The sequence below is a fragment of the Oncorhynchus masou genome, chromosome 15 (genome assembly GCF_036934945.1).
Source record: "Oncorhynchus masou masou isolate Uvic2021 chromosome 15, UVic_Omas_1.1, whole genome shotgun sequence".
Taxonomy (NCBI): domain Eukaryota; kingdom Metazoa; phylum Chordata; class Actinopteri; order Salmoniformes; family Salmonidae; genus Oncorhynchus; species Oncorhynchus masou.
The window spans coordinates 59,011,089-59,025,841 of record NC_088226.1 but is presented as its reverse complement, the minus strand read 5'-3'; the positions used below and the strand labels follow the sequence as shown (position 1 = coordinate 59,025,841).

At 43.7% G+C, this 14,753-nt stretch overlaps 1 protein-coding gene across 2 annotated transcripts in view; it reads right to left on the bottom strand.

Moving 5' to 3' along the window:
- The window catches only part of LOC135556550 (SRSF protein kinase 2-like), a 93,190-nt gene that overhangs the window by 66,214 nt on the left and 12,223 nt on the right, over nt 1-14,753 (bottom strand). The gene's annotated exons all lie outside the window — the stretch shown is intronic.

Sequence of the window (14,753 nt, the reverse complement as noted above, 5' to 3'; positions counted from 1 at the left end):
GCTTTACTGTCCTCCCCCATGGCTCTACTGTCCTCCCCCATGGCTCTACTGTCCTCCCCCATGGCTCTACTGTCCTTCCCCATGGCTCTACTGTCCTCCCCCATGGCTCTACTGTCCTCACCCATGGCTCTATTGTCCTCCCCCATGGCTCTATTGTCCTTCCCCATGGCTTTACTGTCCTCCCCCATGGCTCTACTGTCCTTCCCCATCGCTCTACTGTCCTCCCCCATGGCTCTACTGTCCTCCCCCATGGCTCTACTGTCCTTCCCCATCGCTCTACTGTCCTCCCCCATGGCTCTACTGTCCTTCCCCATCGCTCTACTGTCCTTCCCCATCTCTCTACTGTCCTCCCCCATGGCTCTACTGTCCTCCCCCATGGCTCTACTGTCCTCCCCCATGGCTCTACTGTCCTTCCCCATCGCTCTAATGTCCTCCCCCATGGCTCTACTGTCCTTCCCCATGGCACTACTGTCCTTCCCCATGGCTCTACTGTCCTCCCCCATGGCTCTACTGTCCTTCCCCATGGCTCTACTGTCCTCCCCCATGGCTTTACTGTCCTCCCCCATGGCTCTACTGTCCTCCCCCATGGCTCTACTGTCCTCCCCCATGGCTCTACTGTCCTTCCCCATGGCTCTACTGTCCTCCCCCATGGCTCTACTGTCCTCACCCATGGCTCTATTGTCCTCCCCCATGGCTCTATTGTCCTTCCCCATGGCTTTACTGTCCTCCCCCATGGCTCTACTGTCCTTCCCCATCGCTCTACTGTCCTCCCCCATGGCTCTACTGTCCTCCCCCATGGCTCTACTGTCCTTCCCCATCGCTCTACTGTCCTCCCCCATGGCTCTACTGTCCTTCCCCATCGCTCTACTGTCCTTCCCCATCTCTCTACTGTCCTCCCCCATGGCTCTACTGTCCTCCCCCATGGCTCTACTGTCCTCCCCCATGGCTCTACTGTCCTTCCCCATGGCTCTACTGTCCCTCCCCATGGCTCTACTGTCCTCCCCCATGGCTCTACTGTCCTCCCCCATGGCTCTACTGTCCTCCCCCATCACTCTCTCGCTCTCTCATGCGCTGAATATAACAACCTTACCGTGAAATGCTAACTTATAAGACTTTAACCAACAATTCAGTTTTAATAAAATAAGAGTTAATAAAATACAAGTAAAAAAAGTAACACAATAAAATAACAATAACGAGGATACATACAGGGGGTACCGGCACTGAGTCGATGTGCGGGCATACAGGTTGGTCGAGGAAATTGAGGTAATATGTACACAACATGTAGGTAGGGTTAAAATTACTATGCACAGATAATAAACAGCAAGTAGCAGCAGTTTAAAAAAAGGTCTATGCAAATAGTCCAGGTAGCTGTGTATGTCTGTGTGTGTGTGTGTGTGTGTGTGTGTGTGTGTGTGTGTGTGTGTGTGTGTGTGTGTGTGTGTGTGTGTGTGTGTGTGTGTGTGTGTGTGTGTGTGTGTGTGTGTGTGCATTCTGAGGTTACGGTTACTGACTAGCCTACGGTTACTGACTAGCCACCCTCCGTTTGCACACAATGGAATTGCACAAGCAGGTAAGAGTCTGTACTGTCTGTACAAACACATACCCACGGCACACACAAACTCACACACACTACTGAATGCATTCCATGCCGAATGTATTCAAGCTTTACAAAAACATTTGGCTCAGGCAAAACCATTGCATAATGCACATGTACTTTAAAGTTCATGAAACATAGGCTACAGAGAAAGTAAAAGGCTTTCCAGTAGATATTAGCCCTGGGTGAAACCGATGATGAAAAAACCCTGGATTGCTGATGCTATGCATTGGCCAATGAGAGGCTTTGAAGCCACTGGTCAGCCATATTGGCATTCCCCAGAAGAAGCAGTCCTCCATAGGAATGAATGGAATTCTACAATTATTTAAATTAAATTCTTCAAGGACAAAATTACATGTATTTAAGTATTTTTTGTTGTTGTAGTGGAGACAGTAACATCAGAACTTTAAAAAAGACATACTCTTTTAAATATGTTTTGCTAACGTAATATGATTTTTTATTTTCCCAAGTGGTGAAGGTGTCTGTAATAGAATAAACGTGGCAAAAACAAGTATAGATATTAATAAATGCATTTCTATAGTTTCCAAAATAATTTTTACAACGGTGAGAGAGTGCCAAGATGGAGGCTTGGGGCTTCAACACAGCGCCCCCTGTCAGTCATCTAGTATAGCACTAGCACATGAACAAAAGCTCTGTATGAATGAGACTAGTGTTGTGTGATGGTATGATAATTTAATGGGGAAATCCACATGCAATCCATATCTGAGGACATGCATATCTGCCTCTAAGAGTGTGACATTTAACATGCTCAGATAAGAATCGGAAACACACACACATGCACGCACGGACACACATACACGTGCACGTTAACATACACACATACACGTGCACATTAAACACACACACACACACCTTTCTATAGTGCCACACACAGCATATAACACATGTATAACACAACACACTAAAACAGGATTACATTTAAGCAAACATGAGAGTGACCCATCCAATTGTCCTCATTCTCTGTGGCTGGGGGCCAACAGGGGGGTAAGTACTAAGTCACTATGCTGCCTCATAGCTGATCATCTCATTGTATTACTAATAGAGGCAAGGACTCCCCTCCACTACACACAGCTGATGGTACATGTTTCCATAAAGGAGGGAAAGAACTGAGACTAAAGACCTGTCACCCATTTTAAAGAGTGACTGCCCTTAAAACACAACGAATCCCTTTGACAACGGCCTATGTGGCATCAATAGGAGTGAGAAACATTTAATCTAGTGTGAAAATGTGGAAACTCAGAGCGTCACAATGAGTAAATGAAGGTTGGGTTTGAATTACATTTATGTCAACAAGTCATCCCACCTTTTGCAAAGCTCCACGAGCAAATCGCCCCTCCGTCTACTTCACCTCCCTTCATTGAACGGACCTCTGTTGTCTCATCGTCCCCAACCAACACATTCAAAGAATCATGGCTGTTTGAAACTGAAAAGACCCATGCAACGCACTCTTCCAGCTCGGGTTGAAGATGGGTATATTTTGAACGTAGGCTTCCAGCAGGATGCACAGCCAACAACAATGGTTTGCATGCCATGCTGAAGGACCTCCATCATGCAGAGCAGGTGGTTGGAGGGCATTGGTCCCCAGTGATGGTGAGTATACCGGATACTAGACCATAGACCAGGGTTCCCCAACTGGTGACATGTGGATTTATTTGGCCCCCCAAGATTTTAGAGCAAAGAAAAAACAATTATATACTGACCAAAAATATGAACACAACATGCAACAATTACCACAATTTTACTCTGTAACTGTTCATATAAGGAAATCAGTCAATTGAAATAAATTCATTAGGCCTTAATCTATGGATTTCACATGACTGGGTAGGGGCGCAGCCATGGGTGGTCCTGGGATAGCACAGGCCCACCCCACCCACTTGGGAGCCAGGCCCAGCCAATCAGAATTAGTTTTTTCAACAAAAGGGCTTTATTACAGACAAGAATAGTCCTCAGTTTCATCAGATGTCCGGGTGGCTGGTCTCAGATGATCCCGCAGGAGGACCTGGGCTGGAGCGGCCACACGTGGTCTGTGGTTGTGAGGCCGGTTGGACAGATTATTTCACTTATAATTCACTGTATCACAATTCCAGTGGTTCAGAAGTTTACATACACTAAGTTGACAGTGCATTTAAACAGCTTGGAAAATTCCACAAAATTATGTCATGGCTTTAGAAGCTGCTGATATGATAATTGACATAATTTGAGTCATTTGGAGGTGTACCTGTGGATGTATTTCAAGGTGTACCTTCAAACTCAGTGCCTCATTGCTTGACATATTGGGAAAACCAGAAGAAATCAGCCAAGACTTCAGAAAAATAATTGTAGACCTCCACAAGTCTGGTTCATTCTTGGGAGCAATTTCCAAACACCTGAAGGTACCATGTTCATCTGTACAAACAATAGTATGCAAGTAAGTATAAAGACCATGTAACGTCATTCCTCCTCCTCTTCTGAGGAGGAGTAGCGAGAAGGATCGGAGGACCAATGCGCAGCGTGGTAAGTGTCCATAACGTTTATTTTAAGATATAAACTGAACACTATGAAATATAAAGCAATAAACGTGAACATGAACGAAAACCTAAACAATACCATGTGGCAACAAACACTCACACGGAAACAAACACCCACAACTCAAAAATGAAACCCGGGCTACCTAAGTATGATTCTCAATCAGAGACAACTAACGACACCTACAGTGCCTTGCGAAAGTATTCGGCCCCCTTGAACTTTGCAACGTTTTGCCACATTTCAGGCTTCAAACATAAAGATATAAAACTGTATTTTTTTGTGAAGAATCAACAACAAGTGGGACACAATCATGAAGTGGAACGACATTTATTGGATATTTCAAACCTTTTTAACAAATCAGAAACTGAAAAATTGGGCATGCAAAATTATTCAGCCCCCTTAAGTTAATACTTTGTAGCGCCACCTTTTGCTGCGATTACAGCTGTAAGTCGCTTGGGGTATGTCTCTATCAGTTTTGCACATCGAGAGACTGACATTTTTTCCCATTCCTCCTTGCAAAACAGCTCGAGCTCAGTGAGGTTGGATGGAGAGCATTCTTGAACAGCAGTTTTCAGTTCTTTCCACAGATTCTCGATTGGATTCAGGTCTGGACTTTGACTTGGCCATTCTAACACCTGGATATGTTTATTTTTGAACCATTCCATTGTAGATTTTGCTTTATGTTTTGGATCATTGTCTTGTTGGAAGACAAATCTCCGTTCCAGTCTCAGGTCTTTTGCAGACTCCATCAGGTTTTCTTCCAGAATGGTCCTGTATTTGGCTCCATCCATCTTCCCATCAATTTTAACCATCTTCCCTGTCCCTGCTGAAGAAAAACAGGCCCAAACCATGATGCTGACACCACCATGTTTGACAGTGGGTATGGTGTGGTCAGGGTGATGAGCTGTGTTGCTTTTACGCCAAACATAACGTTTTGAATTGTTGCCAAAAAGTTCAATTTTGGTTTCATCTGATCAGAGCACCTTCTTCCACATGTTTGGTGTGTCTCCCAGGTGGCTTGTGGCAAACTTTAAACAACACTTTTATGGATATCTTTAAGAAATGGCTTTCTTCTTGCCACTCTTCCATAAAGGCCAGATTTTTGCAATATACGACTGATTGTTGTCCTATGGACAGAGTCTCCCACCTCAGCTGTAGATCTCTGCAGTTCATCCAGAGTGATCATGGGCCTGAAAGTTTAGAGGGACGGCCAGGTCTTGGTAGATTTGCAGTGGTCTGATACTCCTTCCATTTCAATATTATCACTTGCACAGTGCTCCTTGGGATGTTTAAAGCTTGGGAAATCTTTTTGTATCCAAATCCGGCTTTAAACTTCTTCACAACAGTATCTCGGACCTGCCTGGTGTGTTCCTTGTTCTTCATGATGCTCTCTGCGCTTTTAACGGACCTCTGAGACTATCACAGTGCAGGTGCATTTATACGGAGACTTGATTACACACAGGTGGATTGTATTTATCATCATTAGTCATTTAGGTCAACATTGGATCATTCAGAGATCCTCACTGAACTTCTGGAGAGAGTTTGCTGCACTGAAAGTAAAGGGGCTGAATAATTTTGCACGCCCAATTTGTCAGTTTTTGATTTGTTAAAAAAGTTTGAAATATCCAATAAATGTCGTTCCACTTCATGATTGTGTCCCACTTGTTGTTGATTCTTCACAAAAAAATACAGTTTTATATCTTTATGTCTGAAGCCTGAAATGTGGCAAAAGGTCGCAAAGTTCAAGGGGGCCGAATACTTTCGCAAGGCACTGTATGTAGTTATATTTTGATAATTATTATCACTATAATCGGTAGCATAGCTGTTGTTAGCTAGCGAGCTACATACCTACCGAGCTACCTACTTACCTAGCAATACAACTCTGATTTCACTTGGAAACACGATAACATTTCAAACGAAGGCAAATTATACGTAGGAAAACTTTTGGCACGATTGTGATGTCGCCAGATTGACTTTAGATGCAGTATAATTTTATCCAGATAAGATTGAGGGGACCACCGTATTTTAGCTCGCTAACATTAACATTGCTAGCTATTTTTGACCAACTTTGCTAGCTTGCAACAGTAATGGCAACCTTGCCATGTCTCTAAAGTAAACTGGACAATATCATAATGGCAAAGTTTTTCCTACTAATGATTTGCCTATTTTAGCAACGTCATTGTATTTCCCCTCTAAATTAGGGTAATTTACATGAAACAGTCACATTAGCCTCCGAGGTGCAACCCATGTCTAGGGCGCAAATAAATATTGGATGCAGCTATGGGTGTACTAGCTAATTCATGCCTGACTACAAAAGTGTACGAACTAGCAGAAACAACCTAAAAAACAAAACAGGTCCATAGCAAAACATGTCACAGTTGGTTGCAGAGCGTAACGGCGTCACCGGCCGGAATCTAATCTAATCTGAAGCCAGTCAGTCTATATCTGTAAAGCATAGAATTTGCTTCCATACAAGATTATGTTATTTCTCAAGCTGTTTATAATTGAGGGATGATGACACTCTTTGACCCTGTTTTTCTGTTAAACAAAGTGCACAGTTGGGTGCCAGACTGATCCCTTGGTTATGAAGGGATGCCGGGACCTACCAGAAGGAGCAAAGGTGGGTATCATAACATGTCCAGCAATATGATTGCAATGGTTTAGCAACCTCCAAAAATAATTTATTTCACTGTACACTTGCTATTTTCACAGCTTGTCAGGCAATACCTCAGAATAAAAGTGTACCCTTGTGACACGTCCTCCATTGTTGGCCGAGTCTTCCTTACTGCACTGATGACACAGACAGCTTCATCAACAACTACAAGTAATGTGTGCTATTTGAAGTGTGAAAAGTTGTATTAAAAAATACCCGGCTTGATAAAATAGTGTGCTAATTCCCCAGCCAAGCAGATACAGCTAGTAGTCATTTTGATTGGGTAGTGTATTAGCAAAAAGCGTTGTCCTTTCTTTAGAACAAAATGCAATTATATCACTGTCACAGCCCCTCCCAACAACACCTAATAAGATTGCCTGCTGCAATTGTTCGAGAGATGTCCAGTTTGCAGCTGAACGTGCAGCATAGAGAAGACCAGCAAGGGGGCCCTCAACAGCATCATGCAGACATGCCCTCGCTGTGAGCATTCCTATGAATAGAACAGTCAGTCACATGTTGGGCAAGTATCCGGCCAGCAACATTCAACTGTCAGCGACAACAGCTTTCACAGGCTCATCATTTGTACAAATACAGAAGATAACCCACTTCAATACTTTGATACATTTGAGAACCCAATTGTGAAAATAGATTTATGTAAACTGACATTATTTGTTGCTTATTTAGATATAATGTCCAGGGCATAACCAGCTTGATCGCTGTGTTTCCCATTCACTTCACATTTGATGATATCTGAAGTGAAATAGAAAGGTGAAAGCGGTGATCAGGTTGGTTCCACCAGGCCAATGATAACCACCATTTATAATATAATCAGTGCTTGGTGTGTGTGTCTGTGTGACCCGAAGATGACTGTCACCAGCCGGCAGTCCTTCAATGTCCTGACGGTCATCTTCCTCCTGCTGTCTACCGCAGGTCAGTGCGGTTTTAACCTCTTCGATATGGTGTGTGTGTGTGTGTGTGTGTGTGTGTGTGTGTGTGTGTGTGTGACTGCCCAGTATCTTTGATGAGGGGCCAGGAGCTGATCTATGCTGCTATACTTGATGGGGCCTTGGCATAGACCTCACCTCCAGTCTCACCTCTTGCCTCCTCACCAACGGTTGTGTAGAGGTGGAGAACACAATTAGGTACATTTAGTCTGACTTGGTCAAACTTCAGCATAGTATATGTGTGTGTGTCAGATATCACCTATCCCTAACTGCCATTGGTAATAGAACAGTGACTGTGTGTGTACAGTATGTGTTCACAGAAACATTGAGGCAGCACATGCGGACAAGCAATAACATCTGCTAAACATGTGTATGTGACAAATAAAATTAGATTTGATGATGTGTTGAAGTCCAGACTGACACACAGGCTTGATACTGATGTCTCTGAATGGAGAGAGAAATGGCACTCAACTTTTACTTGTATTGTCTTTTTTAATTATTGAATTAAACGGTATCAGTCGATATAGGAGGAAGAAACCCTGTATATTCTGTACCAATACTGTTGTATTCAGGACACTACACAGGAAGGTATGATGTGTGGTCAAGCTCATCACTAAGCTCAGAGGCTGGGTCTGAAACCCTCCTTGAGCAACTGGGTTCTGGACTTCCTGATGGGCCTACCCCAAGTGACGAAGGTAGGCAACAACATTTGCGCCACACTGATCCTCAACACGTGTGTGCTCAGCCACTCCTGTACTCCCTGTTGACCCATGACTGCATGGCCATGCACGCCTCCAACTCAATCATCAAGTTTGCTGACGGCACAACAGTGGTAGGCCTGATTATCAAGAACGACGAGACAGCCTACAGGGAGGAGATGGGCACCCTGGCAGAGTGGTGGCAGGAAAGTAACCTCTTTCTCAATGTCAACTAAACGAAGGAGCTGATCGTGGACCACAGGAGACAGCACACCCCCATCGAGCTTCAAGTTCCTGCAGCTTCTCTGGAGGCTGAAGAAATCTGGCTTGCCCCCTAGTACCCAAACAAATTTCTACAGATGCATCATTGAGAGCATCCTGTCAGGCTGTATCACCGCCTCGTAAGGCAATTGCAGGTCGCAACCGTAGGGCTCTCCAGAGGGTGGTGCTGTCAGCCCAACACATCACCGGCACACTGCCTGCCCTCCAGGACATCTACAGCACCCGGTGTCACAGGAAGGCCAAGAAGATCATCAAGGACCTCAGCCACCCGAGCCAGGTCCTGTTCACCCTGCTACCATCTAGAAGGTGGAGACAGTACAGGTGCATCAAAGCTGGAACCAAGAGACTGAGAAGCAGCTTCTATCTTCAGGTCATCAGACTGATAAACAGTCACCACTACGGTTTCACCCACTTGATATGTATATACTGTATTCTAGTCATGGCTCATCCTATATAACTTTGTAATTATTTTTATGGATTTTCACAGGACCAATAAACTTTTGTTTGATTTTATGACCACTCTGACATGTTTGCCAATGTATCCCAATTACCATCAGAACACTGCTTCTATGGTATCATGTAAAGGGTCATTTATTCTAGAGGTCGACCGATTAATCGGAATGGCCGATTAATTAGGGCCGATTTCAAGTTTTCATAACAATTTGGGCGCCGATTTGACGATTTTTTAGATTACATTTTTTTACATATATTTTTTTATACCTTTAATTTAACTAGGCAAGTCAGTTAAGAACACATTCTTATTTTCAATGACGGCCTAGGAACCTCACCTTGTCAGCTCGGGTGATCCAATCTTGCAACCTTACAGTTAACTAGTCCAACAAAATAATGACCTGCCTCTCTCTCGTTGCACACCAAGGAGACTGCCTGATACGCGAATGCAGCAAGCCAAGGTAAGTTGCTAGCTCACATTAAACTTATCTTATAAAAAACAATCAATCATAACCACTAGTTAACTACACTTGGTTGATGATATTACTAGATATTATCTAGCGTGTCCTGCGTTGCATATAATCTGACTGAGCATACAAGTATCTGACTGAGCGGTGGTAGGCAGAAGCAGGCGCGTAACCATTCATTCAAACAGCACTTTCGTGTGTTTTGCCAGCAGCTCTTCTTTGTGCGTCAAACATTGCACTGTTTATGACTTCAAGCCTATCTTCTCCCGAGATGAGGCTGGTGTAACCGAAGTGAAATGGCTAGCTAGTTAGCGTGCGCTAATAGCGTTTCAAACGTCACTCGCTCTGAGCCTTCTAGTAGTTGTTCCCCTTGCTTTGCATGGGTAACGCTGCTTCAATGGTGGCTGTTGTCCTTGTGTTGCTGGTTCGAGCCCAGGGAGGAGCGAGGAGAGGGACGGAAGCTATACTGTTACACTTGCAATACTAGTGCCTATAAGAACATCCAATAGTCAAAGGTTAATGAAATACAAATGGTATAGGGGGAAATAGTCCTATAATTCCTATAATAACTACAACCGAAAACTTGTTACCTGGGAATATTGAAGACTCATGTTAAAAGGAACCACCAGCTTTCATATGTTCTCATGTTCTGAGCAAGGAACTGAAACGTTAGCTTTCTTACATAGCACATATTGCACTTTTACTTTCTTCTCCAACACTTTGTTTTTGCATTATTTCAACCAAATTGTTTCATTATTTACTTGAGGCTAAATCTATTTTATTGATGTATTATATTAAGTTAAAATAAGTGTTTATTCAGTATTGTTGTAATTGTCATTATTACAAAAAAAAAAAAAAAAAATTGTCCGATTAATCGGTATCGGCTTTTTTGGTCCTCCAATAATCGGTATCGGCGTTGAAAAATCATAATCGGTCGACCTCCAATGTATTCTACATTGACATGCTACTACATTTGAAAATGATCAAAACACTTAGTTTAGAATATCTTGTTACTGTTACTCATTGTGTATTTAATTATCCTGTTATTATTTTTTTGTATTGTTGGGAAGGGTCCATAAGTAACAATTTCACTGTTAGTCTACACCTGTTGCAAGCTCTCACACTCTCATACACTCGCTCTCACACACTCGCTCTCACACTCACAGGTCTAGGATGTCCTTTCTGCATGTTAGCCCATATCTTTCAGAGGGATTGAAGCTCTAGGTGGAGCTGTGGTGAGAAAAAGGAGGATAGGAAAAAAAGAGGATGAGAGGACCTGTCTCCTGGCTATAAGAGAGAGAGAGAGTAGAGGGTCTCACTAGCAGTGATATTTTGGGAGCCAGTATTTTAGTGGCCTACTTCTCTCAATGCCTGGTGTTACTGAGGAAAGGAGAGAGAGAGCGACAGAGACAGAGAAGGCAGATAGGGACACAGAGACAGAGAAGGCAGATAAGGACACAGAGACAGAGAAGGCAGATAAGGACACAGAGACAGAGAAGGCAGATAACGACACAGAGACAGAGAAGGCAGATAAGGACACAGAGACAGAGAGAGACAGAGAAGGCAGATAAGGACACAGAGACAGAGAAGGCAGATAAGGACACAGAGACAGAGAAGGCAGATAAGGACACAGAGACAGAGAGAGACAGAGAAGGACAGAGACAGAGAAGGCAGATAAGGACACAGAGACAAAGAAGGCAGATAAGGACACAGAGACAGAGAAGGCAGATAAGGACACAGAGACAGAGAAGGCAGATAAGGACACAGAGACAGAGAGAGACAGAGAAGGACAGAGACAGAGAAGGCAGATAAGGACACAGAGACAGAGAAGGCAGATAAGGACACAGAGACAGAGAAGGCAGATAAGGACACAGAGACAGAGAGGGGAGAAGGAGGAATGGAGAGGAAAAGGGTCCAAATCCCAAGTAGACACACAACCAAAGCCTGCCTGCTTGCAAGTACACAGGCATACTACACACACAGGACTCCAATGTGTGTGTGTGTGTGTCCAACAACACACACACACAACAACAACTTGTCCTTTTAAAGAGAACTTGAGAAGATCTGACTCCCTATAATTGACTTCATTCCCTAAGCCCTACAAGCCTATCTGTGATTGACCCTATGTGCCCTACATGACGCCTGGTGTGGTTAGCAGGAGTAGGCAGATTGATTGGCCCCAAGTCTGGCCTAGAGTGGGTCGAGTTCAGTCATCCTTACAGAACTTCATATGGAGGTGCCTCCTTTGGATCCATGAAATTTTAACATACAATATGACATTATACACACAGGTCAAAACAGGCCTTTCACATTTGTGCGCGCACATGCACACACTCACACACTCTTCCTGGTTGTTGAGCACTGTTGAGTGCATCTTGATTCCCTAGAGATAGGACAAGTAAGCCCTCTATCTGCTTACTGTGACTCATTACACTAGAGAACATAATGCGTACGCACAGACAAGACAGACAAGACAGACAAGACAGACAGACAGACAGACAGACAGACAGACAGACAGACAGACAGACAGACAGACAGACAGACAGACAGACAGACAGACAGACAGACAGACAGACAGACAGACAGACAGACAGACAGATGGGGGCAGTATGCAGTCTCATTAGCTAAGTGGTATGTGTTTTATTGATGGATATTGGCTGATGACCTTTGCCCTCTCCCACCCTTCACTCTGACCTCTTGTCAGGAAGCTGCAGCTTCATTAAACCATAGCCATTATATCTGGCACATTATTAGGGACTCTGCTCAGGATTCTCGAACGGAGGGCTCTGCTCAGACACAAAATGGCTGACACTCAATGCCATTAAGACATGCACTTTCAGATATCCACTTCACCTTCACAGTTTCACCCATAGATATGTCACATGTAATGTCTTGATATAAGGAACGGCAGCTATGACCTACTAAGATTTCACTAGGTATCATGGTTCTCATGCACACTATGCACAACAACAACAACAGCAGCAGCAGCATTCAATTCATATGTTTGTTTTGGTCTACACAAAGCCTCTATTCCCCCAAAACAGCAGAACTGGATCAAACTGGATGGTGTCATAGAGCCCTCTGGTGTTCACTGAGAGAACTGCACTTTGCCTGCACCTCAAATTAAACACAATATTATTTTGACCAAATAGAAACCATTGAAACGGCAAACCAAGGCACTTGGGAGAAATAAAACAGTCATGGGGTAGGGAAACAGACTAATTCAGACAAGACTCTGTTTAATACTTCCATAATGTATTAGTAAAGCATGCTTAAACATCCCTGCTACAAGCTGCATGGTGCACAGTACACAACAATGAGAGATATGTGTTGCAACTAATTTCTCCTTTGCCAAGATAATCCATCCACCTGACCGGTGTGGCATATCAACAAGCTGATTAAACAGCTTGAACATTACACAGGTGCACCTTATGCTGGGGACAATAAAAGGCCACTTTAAAAATGTACAGTTTTGTCACACAATGCCACAGACATCTCAAGTTTAAAGGGAGCGTGCAATTGGCACGCTAACTGCAGAAATATCTGTTGCCAGAGAATTTAATGTTAAATTCTCTACCATAAATTGCCTCCAACGAATGTCGTTTTAGAGAATAAAGTAGTACTTCCAACCGGCATCACAACCACAGGCCACTTGCAACCACGCAAGCCCCAGGACCTCCACATCCGGCTTCTTCACATGTGGGATCGTCTGAGGGAGTGCTGAGGAGTATTTATGTCTGAAAAACTCATTCTGATTGCCTGGGCCTGGCTCCTCAGTGGGTGGGCCTGGCTGCCAAGTGGGTGGGCCTATGCCCTCCCAGGCCCACCCATGGCTGCTCCCCTGCCCAGTCAAGTGAAATCCATAGATTAGGGTGTAATGAATTTATTTCAATGGACTGATTTCATTATATGAACTGTAACTCAGTAAAATCATATAAATTGTTGCATGTTATATTGATATTTGTGTACAGTATAATTGCTATATCATTGATAATAAATAATAACTGTCTAATGTGATTATTGTGTGTAATTTCCTTATTTTTCTGGATTATATTTGTTTATTATTTATTTTTTACTTTTTTATTACAAGGTATACCGCACTGTTGGAGCTAGAAACACAAGCTTTTCGCTGCACCTGCAATAACATCTGCAAATCTGTGTCCGCAACCAATAAACTTTGATTTGATTTGAGGTTCTTTGAGACAAATAGAGGAGAGAGAGACACACCCACCAATTGTATTATTGGCAGGTAGGCTTAGAGCTGCTGGTTAATCCTGAACCCAACAAGAACAGACACTCGCACGTGAACACACACACACACACACACACATTAGTGGATGGGAGAGTTTTACACTAACCCATTGACTAGGTCAGATACGGTCATATAGGCAAACACATAGCACAACACTGCCATCACGATGCCTAGGCAGTTGGCAGACGCCTTCAACTGCCTTGGTTGTGATCACACAATGTATGAGGCACAACATCTCTTGTTATTTCTCTCACACACAAGCCTTAGGCTTATTCTATTTGCAGCTCTTCTCAGAATATCAGAAACTCTCATGATCAGATATGGGGCCACGCTTATAAAAGAGAGGGGGATGAATAGAAAAGATGGTCAACTACATGAACACAATAACACCTCTTTTTCCTCTCTCACCGCTTCACCTTTAACCACCAGCAGAGGGCAGGTGAGAGCTATTTCTTGAGTCTTCACCCTCACTGGCTCTGGCATCCTCTGAGTGAATGTGAACACAGAATTACATGCCCTAATGCCTCTATCTTCCCTCGGTGGCCTGGCTGCCCGGCCCTGGCTGGAACTGGACTGCAGCTCAGATATGTTATGAGAGGCAAACTGATTGAATGTAGGTTAACCCTTCAGTACAACATCTTATATACCCATGTATGATGATCCTTGCGTCTCATCACTCCAGTAGTTTTACAGGAGCCAGAAGCCTGTCTGGTCTTACTAAGCCGCAACTACACTACATCAAAACATTTTTCAAAATCCACCACCAAATCCTGAGGAGAACATGGTGCCAGTGCCAGGCCTAATCATTAGGCCTTAATGTGGATTAAATGGATAGGCTCGCCGCTGGTTCTACCAAATATGGGTCAGACTTGTTTTGTGGATTTGGC